We start from the raw sequence: 19,780 nt of genomic DNA on the forward strand, positions 1-19,780 counted from the left end.
GAAAGTTTGATTAAAATATTGAGAAATTTAAAGTTGAACAACATCAGTAATTGAACATACAGTTCTGTTAATTTTTAAAATATTGAACAATTTTATGTTTTAAAATATTGAACATAAAGTTTGATTCAAACATGAATTTCATGCTCTTGAGAAAGTTAAACTTGAACAAATAAAACATAAAATTGAACAAATACAGCATACACACTTAAAAAATACAGCATACACACTGAAAGAAAAAAACAAAAACAAAAACAAGGGCCGATTGACCAACTGGTTGATCCATGCCTTTCACCATGCAACATACTACCTCTTGGATGCTGCTTTCTTGTTTCTGTTCCTGCCTTTCTTGATTCAAATGGTTTCCCTTGCTGAGTTTGTGGATTCACACTTACACTACACTGAATATGCAGAGTTTGGGATTAGATTTTGGTTAAGCCGAATTTGAAGCTAGTGGTGGAAGGAATACACTGATTGTGTTCTTGGAGGTAATCTGTGGACAGACAAGCAATCTGTGGACAGAGGTATTCAGTGAAGGTTGTTAATTTTTTGATGGCAGGTTTGTATATAATTTTGAGCTAATATAGAGGCTCCATTCTTGAGGTGGGTGGTGAGGAAATTAATACTCAACAACCGTATGCAGTGTGCAAAATGAGGCATGGTAGATGGAATGCATTCAATGAATTGTAGGTGGTGTGTGTAAAATGAATGGTAGGTAGTTCAAATGTATGCAGTGTGTGCATAAATAATTGAAGACATTATGATTTGTAGGTGGGATGCATTTATCTACTGACTAAATGAATGGCTTATTATGTATTTTTTAACTATGTATGTTGAATGCATTTTAAGTGAGATAATAAATGAATGGCAAGATCAACATTAGTAAATCAATGCCACATCAATAAATTTGTATAAATTTGTATATGCAAAAATGATGATTGTGCAGTAATTTAAGAATTGACCTTGAATTAAGAATACTAATTTAAGACATTATTATTAAATTATGATTATGCAGATCAACATCAGTAAAATAAGACATTATGATTATGCACTTCAACATCAGTAATTGAAGACATTATGATTATGCACATGAACATCAGTAATTTAATATATTATTATTAAATTATCATTTAAGACATGATTATGAAATGTGCATAAATGGATGTGGTATTATCATTTGTGGCACATCAACACAGAATTTAAGAAAACGATATTAATTTTATGTGAAATTATCATTTGTAACTGATTAAGTTATGTATATTATCATTTATAATTGTCATGAACTGAACACTACACAATTCTGAATATTAAAGATTGAATATTACAACAGCACATCATCACATAACTTCTGAATTACTTAGTTAATATAGTGCATCATAATGAAGATTACAAACAAGAGAACCTTCCATTTCAAAACTATAAACAAAATTACATGTATTGATGTGGTGAATTTAGTGTTCACCATGAAGATGCCACATATGTTCTACTAAATCATTACGGAGGGCATGATATGCATCCTTATCTCTAATACCTAAATGACGAGACAAAAATGATTGGAAATCATTGGTAGGAGTAGAGAAAAGTTGCACTGGTGTGTTGGTTGATAAAATATCATAATTGAAATCAAGGTGCTTCTCCCTCTCATCTTCGACAATCATATTATGTAATATGATGCAACTCTTCATTATGTGTGGCAAGCATTTTTGAATCCCAACAACGTACAGCACCACTTATAATTGCGAATCGAGATTGAAGGACTCCGAATGCCCGCACTACATCTTTCCTGGCAGACTCTTGCATCATTGCAAAATGTTGTCTCTTTGCTTCTTGGGGAGAAGAAATTGTTTGAACCAATGTTGGCCATTGAGGGTATATACCATCAGCAAGGTAATAACCCATATCGTAACTATGTCCATTAATTGTGTAATGGACAGGGGGAGCTTTACCTTGCGCAAGATCAGAAAACAAAGGCGATCGGTCCAACACATTCACGTCATTGTGTGAGCCAGGCATTCCAAAAAATGCATGCCAAATCCATAAGTCATAAGATGTTACTACTTCAAGAATAATGGTTGGCTTTTTTTGATGGCCTACATATTGACCTTGCCATGCCTTTGGACAATTTTTTCACTCCCAATGCATGCGATCTAAATTTCCCAACATGCCAGGAAACCCCCGAACCTCCCCACTAGCAAGTAATCTAGTAATGTCAGTTGGCATCGGAGATTTCAGATATTCTTCTCCAAAAATTTCAATCACTGAATTACAAATTTGTTGCCAACTTTGAATTGCAGTGCTTTCCCCAATACGAATGTAATCATCAACTGCATCTGCTGCGATACCATATGATAATATTCTCATAACTGAAGTCATTTTTTGTAGGGGAGATAATCCAAGTACATAAGCTGCATCTTGTTTTTGAACAAAATATGAATTATGTGCTTGGATTGCATTCAAAATGCGTAGATACAAAGGACATCGCATTCGAAAACGCCTCCGAAATATTGTAGGTGAATACACTGGATTTGCAGCAAAATAATCTGCAAACAATCTGTCATGACCCTGCCTTCTATCTCTGTGTATATATCTATGACCTACAACAGAACCACCTATTTTCTTTGAGCTATCACTTGACTTAAGAATCTGAAGCATACTAGTATTATTCTGCTCATAAGCTCCTAAAAGTGTGACGATATATTCATCATCATCAGACTCATCATCAGAGGAAGAGGAAGAAGAAGAGGATAAAAATGAAGTCAATATCCTGGATTTGAATTTGAAGGTATTCATTATGCTCTGTTTTGTTTAAGCTATGATCGTATCAGTTGTGTGGAGTTGTCTGGCATATGGATAATGGGTTTATATGAGAACATAATCCATATGCCAGACATATATGTAATGGAGGGAAACAGAAATAGGAAAAAGAATTGGGAACAGAAATTGAGGGAAACAAAAAGAAAAAAGAAAAAATAAATAAATAAATTGGCTGACCGATCGACCGGCCGGTCGCCCCTTTCACAAAAATTGGCTGACTGGCCGTTCACAAAGGTGGGTTTTCAAAAGGGTAAAAAAAAAAAAAAAAATCTGCACTTATCGGTCGACCCACTGGTCGACCAACCGGTTGCCCCACGGGATTTGATGCACCGTTGGAGCTAGTGATATCAGATTTTGTCACGACCCAACCTCAGGGGCTTAGAGTTGGAATTGTGACTTACTAACTTATTCTTATTCGTAGCAAATTAAGATGCGCAAGTAGAAATAAAAATAATTAAACAGAAATTTTACTTCATTTTACTATTTAAGAAAGATGAAATACATTTCTAGGGCTTTCATTATTTTATTATTCAGTGACCAGCCCCGAATAGAAACAAAAGGGAGCGAAAATATAAAAAAAAGAAAGATAAAATAGTGATTCAACATCAGTCCATGTGCAGGTTCCATTTTGTGGGGTTATGGGTTTCCTTTACATCTCGTCACCGGAAAGGGTAACAGCTATAAGCACACAGCAGAGTGAGAAATATTATGCCAAAAGTGTAGGGAATACAACATAACCATGGATAATTAGGTACGCTAAAATATTTGCATAGTTTAATTTAAAATGACAGTTTATTTAAAGTGGCAGAATACAAAAATCATGTAATAAATAATCATAACCACGGTATAAAACAGAACAAAACAGAGGTCACAGAAGTGACAATCAGAACAGAGGTCAATGTATCCATGACAAACAGAGGACCACAAAGTGGTCAAACAGAAACCAATGGTTATTTAAGTCCCCCAAGGCGTGGGACTCCCGTGGTAGTACTTACAAAACATAATTGTTTATAAGGTTATAGTCAAATATATACTAAAATTTAAACAAACATATCCATGGGTTTCCTTTTTAAGTAAATAGAGTTTAAAAAGTAACCCACGTAACTGAAATATTTATGAACATAACTTTTATTTATATAACTTAATAAATATAACTTGTATAAAATAAGTTATGGTAACTCAAAACATTCGTAAAACATATAATGGTAAGGCAAGGTATAATATAACTCACCTTAATTATAACCCTTAGCCTTACTTTACTATCAGAACTTTCCTACTATCAATTCCTTATTCTCACTTACGTACCTCTCTCTTTCTCAGTTTCCACTCTTTCTTTTTGTTCTTTCGTTTCTTCCTCTCTTAGCTCATCACCTTTGCCCTTATTTATACAGTGAGCCAAGCCTCACTGGAGTGCCACGTACCCTCCTTCTCTCAGGAGGCATAATGAGGCTAGGAGGTGGAGTTCTTAATTGCAAATTTAAGATAAGATTTGAATCTGTTAGAGATAAATATAAATCTTCATACTTGGGCCTTAACATACTTGGGCCTTTTTCTTTTTTTTTTTTTTTTTTTTTTTTTTTTTGGGGCCGAAGTTTGCAAACTTTGTTGGGCAACCAGCTTATAGATTTTTTTTCATTTTCATTTTCTTTTCTTTTTATTCATTTATTTATTTATTTTGGTGTTAAGTTATTATTTATTTACTATCTTTAGTTTGACCCAATTAATATTATAATTCCATAAATGTGTTAATTTGCTCCCAAATAATAATTCTCAATTAATCCTATAATCCAATGCCAAATTAGATTTATATATTTATTTATTTAATACCCTATCATCACAAGTAACCATAATTATATATATAATTCTAAATATTTATGTGATACTTAATTAAACGTTCGGGGTGTCACGTTTCTCCCCTTCTAATTAGAAGTTTGTCCCCAAACTTGACGTACATTAACTTTCGAAGAGGTGTGGGTATTTGGCTTGCATTTGTTCTTTGGTTTCCCACGTAGCTTCTTCGATGCGATGATTTCGCCATAAGACCTTTACCAGCGGTATGGTCTTGTTTCGGAGAACTTGATTACGATGATTGAGAATCTGCACTGGTTGTTCTGCGTAGGTGAGATCCTCTCGAACTTCCAAGTTCTCATAGTCGATGACATGTTTTGGACTCGGAGATACCGTCGAAGCATTGAAACATGAAACACGTTGTGGATATTAGATAGCTCAGGAGGTAGTGCAAGGCGATAGGCTACAGGACCAATTCTTTCCAGTATCTCGAATGGCTCGATGTAACGTGGGTTTAGCTTTCCGCGCTGTCCGAATCGGATCACTCCTCTTGTTGGTGAGATTTTGAGAAACACATGATCTCCTACTTGAAATTCCAAGTCTCGTCTCCGAGTATCTGCATAACTTTTCTGGCGACTCTGAGCAGTGCGAATCCGCTGTTGGATGAGTTGGATTTTCTCACTGGTGATTTGTACGATTTCGGGGCCTAACAATTTCCTGTCCCCGACCTCCGTCCAGCATAGAGGTGATCGACATCTCCTTCCATACAGAGCTTCGTACGGCGCCATTCCAATGCTTGCCTGATAGCTGTTGTTATAGGCGAATTCCACCAAGGGTAGGTGCTCATCCCAGTTACCTTTGAGGTCCAACACACATACATGTAACATGTCTTCCAATGTCTGGATTGTTCTTTCGGATTGCCCATCAGTTTGTGGATGATAAGCCGTGCAGAACTTCAGTATAGATCCCAAAGCTTCTTGCAATTTATTCCAGAAGTGAGACACGAAACGAGGGTCTCGGTCAGACACGATCAATACTGGGATACCATGTAACCGAATAATCTCCTTGATATATAAAGTGGCAAACTTATTCAGAGGGTACATGATTTTGATTGGTAGAAAATGTGCTGATTTTGTCAATCGGTCTACTATAACCCATATTGCATCATTCTTTGAAAAAGACTGTGGTAGCCTGACCACGAAGTCCATAGCAATGTGTTCCCATTTCCATTCAGGAATAGGGAGTGGTTGCAGCAGCCCTGCGGGTCTCTGATGTTCTGCTTTAACACGCTGACAATGCAGACATTTGGAAACATGGCTTGCTATATCTCTTTTCATTCCGGTCCACCAGTAGTGTTTCTTTAGATCATGATACATCTTTGTGTTGCCAGGGTGGACTGCAAATCTCGAGTTATGAGCTTCCTCCGGTATCTTCTTCTTGAGTTCTGGGATGTCGGGTAGGAAAATTTGATTCCAAAATTTCAGTATCCCATTGCTTATAATAAAATCAGGATCAGGCTTGTTTCCTTGTTCCTCGTACCTTTTCTTCAAGAGTCTATCTTCCCATTGGCGTGTTTTAATTTCTCCAAACAATGTAGGCTTCACGGTTACATTGGCGAGCAACCCATTGATCTTGCGAAAAATGAGAGTACATGCCAAACTTCTCGTCGTTTTTCGGCTCAGTGCGTCTGCCACCACGTTAGCTTTGCCCGGATGGTGATGAATCTCTATATCATAGTCTTTCATAAATTCCAACCACCGTCGTTGCCTCATATTCAGTTCCTTCTGTGTGAATAGATATTTTAGACTCTTGTGGTCAGTATAAATTTCGTAGATTGTACCGTAAAGATAATGACGCCAGATTTTGAGAGCAAAGATCACCGCAGCCAATTCCAAATCATGAGTCGGGTAGTTCTTCTCGTGATTCTTCAATTGTCGTGACGCATAAGCAATGACTTTTCCATATTGCATGAGAACGCAACCCAACCCATTGTATGAGGCATCACTATAGATTACGAACCCATCTGCTCCGGTAGGGAGTGCTAGTATAGGGGCTGACACAAGTCGACCTTTTAATTCTTGAAAGCAACACTCCTGTTTATTGGTCCATTCAAAGGATGTGTTCTTCTGAGTTAGCTGGGTCAAGGGCGATGCTATCTTTGAGAAATCTTGCACGAAGCGTCGATAATAGCTAGCTAGACCCAAGAAACTTCGGATTTCCGACACATTAGTAGGTCGCGGCCAGTCCACGATTATTGCAACTTTTTGGGGGTCAACCGCGATGCCATCTTTGTTAATGACGTGACCGAGAAAGTGTACACTAGTGATCCAGAATTCGCATTTCTTCAACTTGGAGTAAAGTTTATGTTCACGTAGTGTTTGTAGAACCCTTCGCAAGTACTGCTCATGAGTTTCTGGTGACTTGGAGTATATGAGGATGTCGTCAATGAAGACGATGACGAACTCATCAAGATAGGGTTTGACACACTCTGTTCATGAGGTCTATGAAGGCTACTGGGGCATTTGTGACGCCAAAAGGCATGACGAGAAATTCGTAGTGCCCATAATGGGTTCTGAAGGCAGTCTTTTCAATGCTTTCCGTTTTAACTTTTAGCTAATGGTAGCCAGAACGCAAGTCAATTTTGGAAAATACTTGTGCGCCTTGAAGTTGATCGAACAAGTCATCGATTCGCGGTAGAGGGTATCGATTCTTGATGGTAACCTTGTTCAGCTCCCGGTAATCGATACATAATCTCACTGTGCCATCCTTTTTCTTCACGAACAATACTGTAGCTCCCCAGGGTGAGGTACTAGGCCGAATGAAACCTTTGTCCAAGAGTTCCTGGAGTTGAGTCTTCAGCTCTTTTAATTCTGTCATCGACATGCGGTAAGGAGCTTTTGATATAGGCTGCGTGCCAGGTTGGGTTTCAATGGTGAATTCGATTTCCCGATAAACTGGAACACCGGGTAGATCTTCAAGAAAGACATCCGGGAATTCTTGACCTACAGGAATTACATTAACGACAGGGGCCTCTTTTTGTGTATCAATCATATAACAAATATAACTACCACAACCCTTTCTTAGAAGTCGTTGGGCCGCCATGGAGGATATAATACAGGAAGGGTTAGAAACTTCAGCCCCATCAAAGACAAGTTCGGGTTGGTTTGGTAACTTGAGGGAGACCTTTTTGGCTCTACAATCGATAGAGGCGTAGTTGGCAGCCAGCCAATCCATACCTAAGATTACATCAAAGTTTCCAATACGGAGGGGAATCAAGTCTACATATAAGGTTTTACCTTTTAGGAATATAGCACAGGATTTGTACACATCAGTACTACAGGCAGGCTTACCAGAAGGAAAAGACACAGACAATGTATATCCTAATGGTTCGGGTGTTGATGTCAACTTGGCAGCAGAGTGTGGTGCAACAAAAGAATGAGTTGACCCAGAGTCAATAAGGACATGAGCTAAAAGACCACAGACAGAAAGTGTACCTGACACAACATTTTCGTAACTTTCGATTTTCCAGGTACCAAGGCCAAAGCCCGACCTTGGCGGTTTTGATCCTTCTTTTCTTCTCCCGGTCCCGCGGTTCTCCTGACTGGGCCAGAGGGATTGGCTGTAGGGTTAACCATCTTTGGACAATCCCTTAGCAAGTGGCCAAACTGTCCGCATCTAAAACATGCTCCCGTGTCCCGATGGCATTGTCCCCAATGAGCCCTCCCACAAGTGGGGCAAGTTGGAATAGTACCACCTCGGGGGTTGGTCGGACCTTGGTGGCCAGAGCTGGTTGTGCCCATGCTCACCTTTTTATGAGGTGCAACACCGGGTCTTCTGTTATCCCTTTCCCAGAATCGCTTCTTGAAGCTTGGTTCTCCGGAACGTGAGGCTTTAATTCCTTTTTCTGCTATGTACGCCCGGTCTACCACTTCTGCATAGGTTGGCAATTTCAAGACCTCAAGTCTGTCTTTTATTCCAGCATCCAATCCTGCTTCAAATTTTCTTGTTTTTCGAGTTTCAGTGGGGATGATATATGTTACAAACCGAGCGAGTTGTGTGAACTTGCTCTCATATTCGGCCACCGTTATGGTTCCTTGCTTAAGATGTATGAATTCGGATGCCTTCTGTTCCCGCAATGAATCCGGAAAATATTTTTCATAGAATATTTCTAAGAATCTTGCCCAAGTCGTAATTTCTTCTTTGGCCAGAGTGAGAAGCCACCATTCCTGTGCATTGTCTTTGAAAGTGAAAGTGGCGAAAGTTACCTTTTGTCTCTCGGTGCAGGGTAGGGCACGAAAAATCTTTTCCATGTCTTTAACCCAAGCGTCTGCTATCATTGGGTCTGGGCTGCCGGTAAATGTGGCGGGTTTCAGATCCTGGAACTGTTTTATGGTAACCGGCCCTTCTCGCCGTTCCGACGTCCCATTGTTGATGTTAGTTTGTAAAGCTTGCAAAAAGCTAGTAACCACTCTTTCCATTACCCTTTCCATCAATTCAGTGCCACTAACTGATGTCTCACTTCCATTACCATTAGCCATTCTACAAGAAATAAATGAGGCATTGTATTCTCAACGCAATATATATATATATATATATATATGTAGCATAAGTTATATTTATATGAACTGCCAACATTACATATTTTTATTCATTATTTTATTTTATTTTTTTACAATTCATATTACATTAGTTAGAATATGTTAGTGTCCCACCCCTGTGATAAACAAAAACAAAAGTCAACAAAAAGGGATTAGAACACATCAAGATCAGTATACAAAAGATTTTCTACTAGCCAGATCTAGAGTGGTGGGTCAGATGGGCCGAAAAACTAGGGGAAATAGTGCTGCAAAAAAAGCTCAAACTCTCACCCCAACTGGACTACACCAAAACACATCCATGCTACCTGGACCGTGAAAATGGGGATAGACCGTATATGACCCACAAATACTCGGTCGACAATCCAAACAAGTGTCTCAACATATGACAGATCATTTTCGAAGTCAACATTTGGAATATTAATGATCTCCAGTGGGTTAGGGACTGTGGTGACAATATAATCCTCGGGGTACACGTTCCCCCTCCTGGCTGCAAACTCTGGGGGTAGAGGGCCTATAATATAATGTGGGCGGTCGTGACCCAGGGCGACGCCAAGGACGCGAGATGGTCTGAGAAAACGTCTGCGTGTATGGACAAGGCTGTGCCTCCATAATAAGTGTGGGATGTCGGTAGGGTCAACCTGGATATAAATGGGCCGACCCATCAACCGGCCAAGGCCTGGGTGCAATTCCCTGACTATTTCCTCAGAATCTCTCCAACCCTCAGGTAAGGCGGGGGCGGTGACAGGGTGTTCAGCTAAGATTTCATCTAAATTGATGGCCTGGAGGTCATTCCAAAAAGCATCATCAAGGTAAATCTCTGACATCCCTACAACACCAGAATAAACGTGAGATTTTACACAGGAAAACTATCGTCACAGGTAAATATTTATTATTACTATTTTATTTTATTTTATTTTCTTATTTTACTATATATATATATATATTTTCTTAGCTATATGATTATTATTATTTTTAGATTTATTTATATATTTATTTATTTATTTTAAATCATTACTCTGATACCACCTTTGTCACGACCCAACCCTAGGGGCTTAGAGTTGGAATCATGACTTACTAACTTATTCTTATTCGTAGCAAATTAAGATGCGCAAGTGGAAATAAAAATAATTAAACAGAAATTTTACTATTTAAGAAAGATGAAATACATTTCTAGGGCTTTCATTATTTTATTATTCAGTGACCAGCCCCGAATAGAAACAAAAGGGAGTGAAAATATAAAAAAAAGAAAGATAAAATAGTGATTCAACATCAGTCCATGTGCAGGTTCCATTTTGTGGGGTTATGAGTTTCCTTTACACCTCGTCACCTGAAAGGGTAACAGCTATAAGCACACAGCAGAGTGAGAAATATTATGCTAAGAGTGTAGGGAATACAAAATAACCATGGATAATTAAGTAGGCTAAAATATTTGCATAATTTAATTTAAAATGACAGTTTATTTAAAGTAGCAGAATACAGAAATCATGCAATAAATAATCATAACCACGGTATAAAACAGAATAAAACAGAGGTCATAGAAGTGACAGTCAGAACAGAGGTCAATGGATCCATGACAAACAGAGGACCACAAAGTGGTCAAACAGAAACCAATGGTTATTTAAGTTCCCCAAGGCGTGAGACTTCCGTGGTGGTACTTACAAAACATAATTGTTTATAAGGCTATAGTCAAATATATACTAAAATTTAAACAAACATATTCATGGGTTTCCTTTTTAAGTAAATAGAGTTTAGAAAGTAACTCACGTAACTGAAATATTTATGAACATAACTTTTATTTATATAACTTAATAGATATAACTTGTATAAAATAAGCTATGGTAACTCAAAACATTCGTAAAACATATAATGGTAAGGCAAGGTATAATATAACTCACCTTAATTATAACCCTTAGCCTTACTTTACTATCAGAACTTTCCTACTATCAATTCCTTATTCTCACTTACGTACCTCTTTCTTTCTCGGTTTTCATTCTTTCTTTTTGTTCTTTCGTTTCTTTCTCTCTTAGCTCATCACCTTTGCCCCTATTTATACAGTGAGCCAAGCCCCACTGGAGTGCCACGTACCCCCCTTCTCTCAGGAGGCATAATGAGGCTAGGAGGTGGAGTTCTTAATTGCAGATTTAAGATAAGATTTGAATCTGTTAGAGATAAATATAAATCTTCATACTTGGGCCTTAACATACTTGGGCCTTTTTCTCTTTTTCTCTTTTTATTTATTTTTTTTTTTTGGGGCCGAAGTTTGCAAACTTTGTTGGGCAACCAGCTTATAGATTTTTTTCATTTTCATTTTCTTTTCTTTTTATTCATTTATTTATTTATTTTGGTGTTAAGTTATTATTTATTTACTATCTTTAGTTTGACCCAATTAATAACACAATTCCATAAATGTGTTAATTTGCTCCCAAATAATAATTCTCAATTAATCCTATAATTCAATGCCAAATTAGATTTATATATTTATTTATTTAATACCCTATTATCACAAGTAACCATAATTATATATATAATTCTAAATATTTATGTGATACTTAATTAAACGTTCGGGGTGTGACAGATTTGGTGAAATGAGTCATTTTTTACTCAGATTTGGTGAAAAAAGAAGTTCACCGTTGGAGATGCTCTTAGTAATAACTTTTCACTTTTTAACTATTTTAAGTGGTTCCCAAAACAACATTTAATGAAACTATATATAAAATGTTTAAAATATTATTTTTGTAATAACTTTTACTTAACGAAAATAATCAAATGATTTAAATTGAAAATAATCAAAAATTTAGAATTTAAATTGAGAAAATAAAAATTTAGGATTTAGTTTGTTTAAAAGTTAAAGTTTGGTTTTTTTAAAAATATTTTATATACTAATTTTTCCTATTTTTTGGGGGTAAATTACAATGATCATCCTCATATTTGATTTTAATTGATGCGTTAGGATCCTTTAGAGTTATATCCCTAGTGTGATCTCCTATAGTGAAGAGAGGGAGAGAGACACCTGTCCTACTCATCTTCCAAGGGTCAACCTCACCAAAACGACGTCATTTTGGTGGGTAAATTGGAAAAAAAAAAAAAACAAAAAAAAAAAATTCAAATTTTCCTTATTCTGGGTTTCTTTTCATCGTTTCTAAGAGAGTTAGTGAGAGAAGGGCTGAGAGAAGGAGAGAAGAGGAGGAGGCATGGCCGATCTCCTTCGGCGAACTTTGGTGCCCGATCTCCTCTCCCGTCGCTGGCATGGCCGATCTCCATGTCTGTTGATCGGATCTGCTGATTCTGTTGCTCTTTGTTGATTCTCCATGTCCGTTGGTTGATCTCCGCCGGAGTTCTTCTTTATCTCCGGCGCACTCTCCTTCCCTTCCAGTGACCTCACTCCACCCCACTCCTCTCCTTCTTCGAAAAGAGTTAATATTGATTTTTTTTTTTTATATATTTTTTTATTTTTTTTTGCGGAACGTCAGAGAAGGGTTTTTGGTGTTTTCAAGAGGGTTTTGAGGATTTGTTTTGGAAATGGACCCATAGTATCGATTCGAGTTCTACGAATTATGATTCTGCAAATGGAAAAACCCAGTAAGTTTGCCTTCTCCACATCCCTCCATTGATTTTTCTGAGCTTTTGTTACTCTTGCAAGAAGAAACTATAAGGAGAAGATATTTATAGGTTCGCCACAAATATATTAATAATGCTTTTTCTTTTTCTTTTATTTTCTATAATTTCCCCTACCATACGAATTTGAATTCACGAACTCTCTTGGGAATCAATCTTTGGTGCTTGCACTACGAGGTCTGTAAATATACATATATACATATAGAAATACATATTCATATAGGTTTGTGTTATGCTTGTGTTGATTGTGCAGAGAATGCAAGAGCACTTGAAGAAACAGAATCAACCTTTTGATTGTGTTGATTGTGTTGCAGGGAATGTTTGTGTTGATTGAGAATCAATCTTTTGTGTTATGCTTCTTTTTTATTTATTTAGATCTCACAGATCAAAATCCATTTTCATTACTTGTTTGATTGCTTCTTGATTCAAAATTTCGCTTATCTCTGTTTGTTGTTCTTGTTTCTCTCTCACTTTGTTATTTTTATTTTTTTTTTTCAATTTACCCACCAAAACGATGTTATTTTGGTGAGGTTAAATCTCAGCCCTTGGAGGTTGAGTGGGACATGTGCCTCTCTCACTCTCTTCACTGTAGGAGATCACTCTAGAGATATTACTCTAAAGGATCCTAACACTTAATTGATTCGGCAGATACTCTTCTGTTAGAGGTCTTTTGGCGGTGGACAACTTGCCCTCATCCTCGTCCATTGGATTTGCCCCGATCGAGTGGTCATCTTTATGTCATTGATCAGTCTGATTCAGGTCTGATATGCCATGGATCTGGTTGGCCCTTTACTTATTTTACGTTTAATCAGTTTGCTTGGGCCTTTATTTCAGTCAGGGTGGGCTTACATTCTTACTCTTCACAATCTTTTATTTTCTTCAAATATTCTCATTGGAGAGCATCTCCAATGAGCTCTTTAAAAGAGATCTAGTGGCTATTATAGCTAATTTCGTCTTATTTTATTATCTCCAACTAGCTAGCTACTATACTAACTATTTTAATAAAAAAAATTCAAACTAGCTACATTTGGAGAGTCGGTTCTTTAAACATTTGTGTATACATATTGGTAAAATAAAGAATAAAAGATGTTAGAGACTCCAAAAATTTCACTAAAGTTTCTACCACTCATGTGAGATATTTGATAGAAAATTTAGTAAAATTTTTAGAATCTTTGGCATTACTAATAAAGAATAGCATTAAAATACATAAATAAATAAAAATCTATATACAATAAAGTAGGATGGTTTTTGAAAATGTATCAAGATGTCTAAAAGATACATCTTGTATCAATAACTAAGATTAATTCCTAAATTCATCATATGGTCAAGATTTTTTTAATTTTTACTCATTCACATTTTCTCCCACTTTTTGTTCGCTCATGCATTTTCTCTATCTCTCCTGCCCACTCACCCACCCTCTTTTTCTCATTTTTTGTTCACTCATACATTCTCTCTCTTGCCTACCTTCCTCTCTCTCTTTCCTTTATTTAATTTTTTCTCTCCTTATTTATATAAATTTTTAATTTTTCTCTTTTTATTCACTAATTTTATTTACACCGTACAAGCTTAGGCCCATGGTTGTGATTTTTAACGTGAAAGTCCCAAAAATATATATACTTGCCTTTGACTGAAGATCTCTTTGCTTGCGGGGCAGCCAAAGCGAACATCTATCTGATGCATATACAAATAACACGGATTAGGCCATTGAGGCAACCTAGCCCATGGGCTCAATTTGATCCATGACCAATGGTTTGAATTTTTTTTTAATAATTATTGAAAATTTTATTAAAAAATCATCTTTCAAGTATTTACATTTCAATTAATTCATAATATATTTTTATATTTTAATAAGTCATATTATTTGAATATTTGATCTACTAAATTTTAATTATCATATTTAAGGTATTTTATGAACAATTTAATCTTTATATTTTTTAAATTCTTGACAATTTCGTGTGCACTATTTTGGACTATTTTCTATTTTTTATCTATTAAAGTTTAAAAACTCATAATTTTTGTTGTACACACACACATATATATATATATATATATATGTATTATGAAATTTATATTTTTGAAACTCAGTTAACGAGATCTATTAAATAACATCTTACTTGAATATGTAAAATTATAAAATAAAAATAAATAAATAAATTTGACAGTGTGAATGTTTTATGATGTGAGCATTCATATTAAATACATTTGACATCACACTGACAAATTTATTTAATGTGAATATTCACATCATGAAACATTTACATTATTAATGTGACCATTAATACATGATCCACTCTATTATTATTAGGTGTATTTTAATAATTATGTCACCTATAGAACTTATTGAAACATAAGAAAATAATTTACATAACAGTGAAATATAAGTAGGTGAATAGGGATTTGTAAATAAATGTCCCATAATTAAAAGGGCAAATTACACTAACAGTCCCTCTAGTTTGGGGCTCGTGTTACTTTGATCCCTGACTTTTCAATTATGACACATTTGGCCATGGATTTTGAATCTTGTTTCAAAAAAGGACAATTGAAGATATCATTGTTCAATTTCAAGAGCAAAATCATCAATTTGATAAAATATAAACTAATTTGACAAAAATAAATATCAACAAAATATTTTTAAATTTTTAAAAATTATTTCTACACACCAAAGATAAAATTATGTAAAATTGATAATTTTTTTGCACGTTTATTTATTTATTTTTACAAAATTAATTTTTATTATGTATTTGGATGATGATCATGTAATGGATGGTTGTTAGGCTTTTAATGTGTAATTGATATATTTAATATAAGGTAAATTACACTGACACCCCTTGAGGTTTATATTTATTACAGTTCCCCCATCACCTTTTGGAAATTACATTTCCTCCCCTGAGGTTTAAAGTTTCATTACAGATTATCCCCTCAGCAATTTAATTTTTTTAAATACCAATTTTGCCTTCACTGAGTAAATTATATTGACACCCCTCACATTTTAGAAATTACAATCCACTCTCTAAGGTTTAAAGTAGCATTACCAATTGCTCACTCGGTTAGTATTAGTTGGAAAAAAAATTCATTGAAAAAAAATTAATTGGAAAAAAAAATTATTTGAAACAAAATTTTGTTAATAAAATTTTTAAATTTCTGTTTAAAAATCAACGTAAACTTATTTTTTGAATTTATGTTTTTTTCTCAAATTTACAAACTGAGACAACTATTTATAAACCAAAAAAATTATCAAACAAGTTTTTATGACAGTTTTTAAAATTTTTGTAAATATAAATTGAAAACTGAAAACGAAATGATTACCAAACAGGCTTCAGATGGTAAAAACGTCGTAAAATTAACAAATAATTAAATAAGTTACTAACGTAAGAAATGACTTATCAAAAAATTCTTAGGCTATGTATGGTTTGATTTTTAGAATTTTTTTTAAAAATTAAAAATTAATTTGGTTAATAAATAAAAAATAAAAAATAAATATAATTTTTATATAATTTTTATCTTTCAAGTGATTAGAAATAATTTTTTACAAATTAAATTCAAGCAGCCATACGTATGTATATAACCTGTCAAAAAGTTAAAATGATAATTATTTTTTATCCTTAAATAATAATTATTTTTTATTTTTTATTTCTTAACCAAATTAATTTTTAATTTTTAAAAAAAATTTCTAAAAATCAAACCATACATACCCTAAGAATTTTTTGATGACTCGTTTCTTACGTTGATGACTTATTTAATTATTTGTTAATTTTATGACATTTTTACTATCTGAGGTCTGTTTGGTAACCATTTCGTTTTTAGTTTTTAATTTATATTTACAAAAATTTTAAAAACTGTCATAAAAACTTGTTTGATAATTTTTTTGGTGTATAAATAGTTGTCTCAGTTTGTAAATTTGAGGAAAAACATAATTTCAAAAAATAAGTTTACGTGGTTTTTAAACAAAGTTTTAAAAATTTTACTAACAATTTTTTTTTTCAAATAATTTTTTTTCCAATTAATTTTTTTTTTCAATGAATTTTCTTTCAAACTAATACTAATCGAGGGACCAATTGGTAATGCTACTTTAAACATTTAGGAGTGGATTGTAATTTCTAAAATGTGAGGGGTGTCAATGTAATTTACTCAGTGAGTGCAAAATTAGTATTTAAAAAAATTAAATTGTTGAGGGGGAAATCTGTAATGAAACTTTAAATCTCAGGGGGAGATGTAATTTTCAAAGGATGAGGGGGAGAACTGTAATAAATATAAATCTCAAGGGGTGTTAGTGTAATTTACCCTTTAATATATGAAATACTTTTAGTTTTTGATTTTTTAATTTAATGAATTGGTTTAATAATGATATTAAAATTGTCGTTATATTTAACTTTTGAAAAAATATAAACTAATTTAATGAAAATAAAAACAAACACTCATTAGATGATCATTATCCAAATAAATAATTAGGTATATTTATGTTAGGTTTATCTAAAAATTAAAAAAATTGCTTAGAATATTAAAAAAAATTTGGCAGACTGTTGCTATTTCTTTGAAAATGAAAATAGCTGTCTAGCATTAAATAATTAAAGGGTTCACTAATTTGCTTTTCTTATGGTTCACTAATTTGCTTTTTTTTTTCAAATAAATTTTTTATTTTTCCAGTTGCTTTACAATTTTGTATTGTTCAAAACTAATAACTTCTCCAGTGATTATCTAACAACACCACACCTCTTTTATTGTAAGTGTTCTATCAGTGATTTTTTTTTTTTATATAAATTCTATAATTGTTTAGTTAAAAAAAAATGGTGTTTATTTATTATTTATTTTTTACTATCAAAATACATCTTAGTCATACATAAATTCTAAAATTAAATTCTATAATTGTTTACACTTTGTATCTTCATACATAACGTAATTAGCCAATTACAAAAGCAAAGTTATGCTGCAATCTATTGATTAAAGTACATTTATGTTTGAATTTAATATGAATTTTTTTTTTTTATATAACAAACAAAAATAATACTAATTTTTTAATGTATCTTATATATTGCTTGCATGATTTGTAATTTCCACTCTCATGTCAATGCCAAATTGAGATGTTTTATGAATTCATAATGTATAGTTTTTTTGGGGGGTGAAAATTAGGAAATATTATATATATTTTTTTAAAGATTTGTATATATTATATTGTACATATTTTATTTGAAATATATACCAAGTAAATATATATTTTTTTCTTTTGATCAGCAAAACAAAATTTTTATTGATGGAAACATATGAAGTATGACAGAGTACAATAGCTTCAAGCTCCAGTTGATGAGAGACCAACAACAAGCAAAGAAAGAAAGATCAGAAAAACAAAAAGGCTACCACATGAGCCACCAGCAGTAGAACAACAATCAACATAACAAATTGGCTGACATAAGATTCTCTAGTAGAACAAAATTAGCAGAACAACAACCTCCAGCAGCAGAACAACAATTAGCAGAACAACAGATTGGCTTCCACATGAACCTCCAGCAGCAGACTACCAACAGATAACTACCAGATTGGGCTAATATTAAAGACTACACCTCCAACAGACAACACCTTTAATAGATTGCAAATCACTGACAGATTAGATCGGGTTCTAAGCCACAAACAGCATACTAACAATAGTAGAAACAAACAACTAGCAAAAAACAATCATCAAAGCAGTAGATCAATCAACCAGCTTACAGAGTAGATAAAGACAGAAAACAGCACTGAGAATACAGCAGCTGATGCTCTACAATTGAAGCTCTACAACACAGAGATAGAATTCTTCTAAACTCAATGGTTAGAAATATTTAACTTGCATTACATTACACTTATAATACATATATAATTATTATAAAAAATATATAATAAAAGAATAATATAACTTTTTGCTAAATTTGCACACCCATTGCGTGTGCCTTACCCACTAGTGTGTATATATATATACTAGCGGCCGGGGACACGGGATGCGTGTGAAAACTCATTTGAAATTATAATATGAAATTGACATTTTTTTTTAAATAATATACATATATATAACTATGTGTGATGTAATATTTGATATTAATATATTTGATATTTGATAAATCTATTCTATTATTAAAAGGGAACAACAAATTTGGTGTCATGAAGCCACTCCTCATGAACTTTTTCCAAATTTTTTTAAAATGACCTTAACTTTTTAAATAATTATATTATTTTTATACTTATCAATTTGTAATTAAAGGTAAAATAGTAAATTACAACCAATCCCACTTCTCATGATATCAACCAACCTCACCTCCCACGTTTTCAAACTGCTATGTAGTTTTAAATAGTTTCAACATCTTCACCCCTCTCTCTATTTACTATAAAATCTTCCCTTTTATTTGTTCAATGATTTTTTTTTTTTTTTTTTTGGGGAAAAATACTATTCACGAACATTGCAATCTTATGGTTATCTTTATCCGAAATATATATCTACTGCTTATCCTACATTGTAAGCGTAGTATTGTTAATTATATTTTTATTTTCTTCAATAAAAAATTTTATTATGTAATTAGGTTCTTTGGAGAAAAAAATATATTGATTCAGAACACTATAATGTATTTTTTTTTTCTTCATTAAAAAGTTTTATTGTGCATGTTTTTGGAAAAAAAAATAAAAAATTAGTGCTCATAATTTTGAATGTGTGTGTTTTTGAAAAAAAAAATTCGGTATTTTCTATATTTTCATTAAATTAATTTTTAGGTTCTTAATATCTATAAGTGTTTTTAATTAAACACTTTGATACCTTTGTGCAAGTTTTTAGAGACTTAACTAGTTTTGGATTTTTTCCTATTTCACTTTTTAAGCTATTGTTTCTCTTTGTGTATAAATTCAGTTTTTTTATAATTTGATTTGTTTGTTTGTTTACTTTTGTGAGAACACTATTATGTATTTTTTTCTTCATTAAAAAGTTTCATTGTCTGTGTGTTTTGAAAATAAAA

This window comes from Camellia sinensis, chromosome 3 (genome assembly GCF_055761805.1).
Source record: "Camellia sinensis isolate YWXY chromosome 3, ASM5576180v1, whole genome shotgun sequence".
Taxonomy (NCBI): Eukaryota; Viridiplantae; Streptophyta; class Magnoliopsida; order Ericales; family Theaceae; genus Camellia; species Camellia sinensis.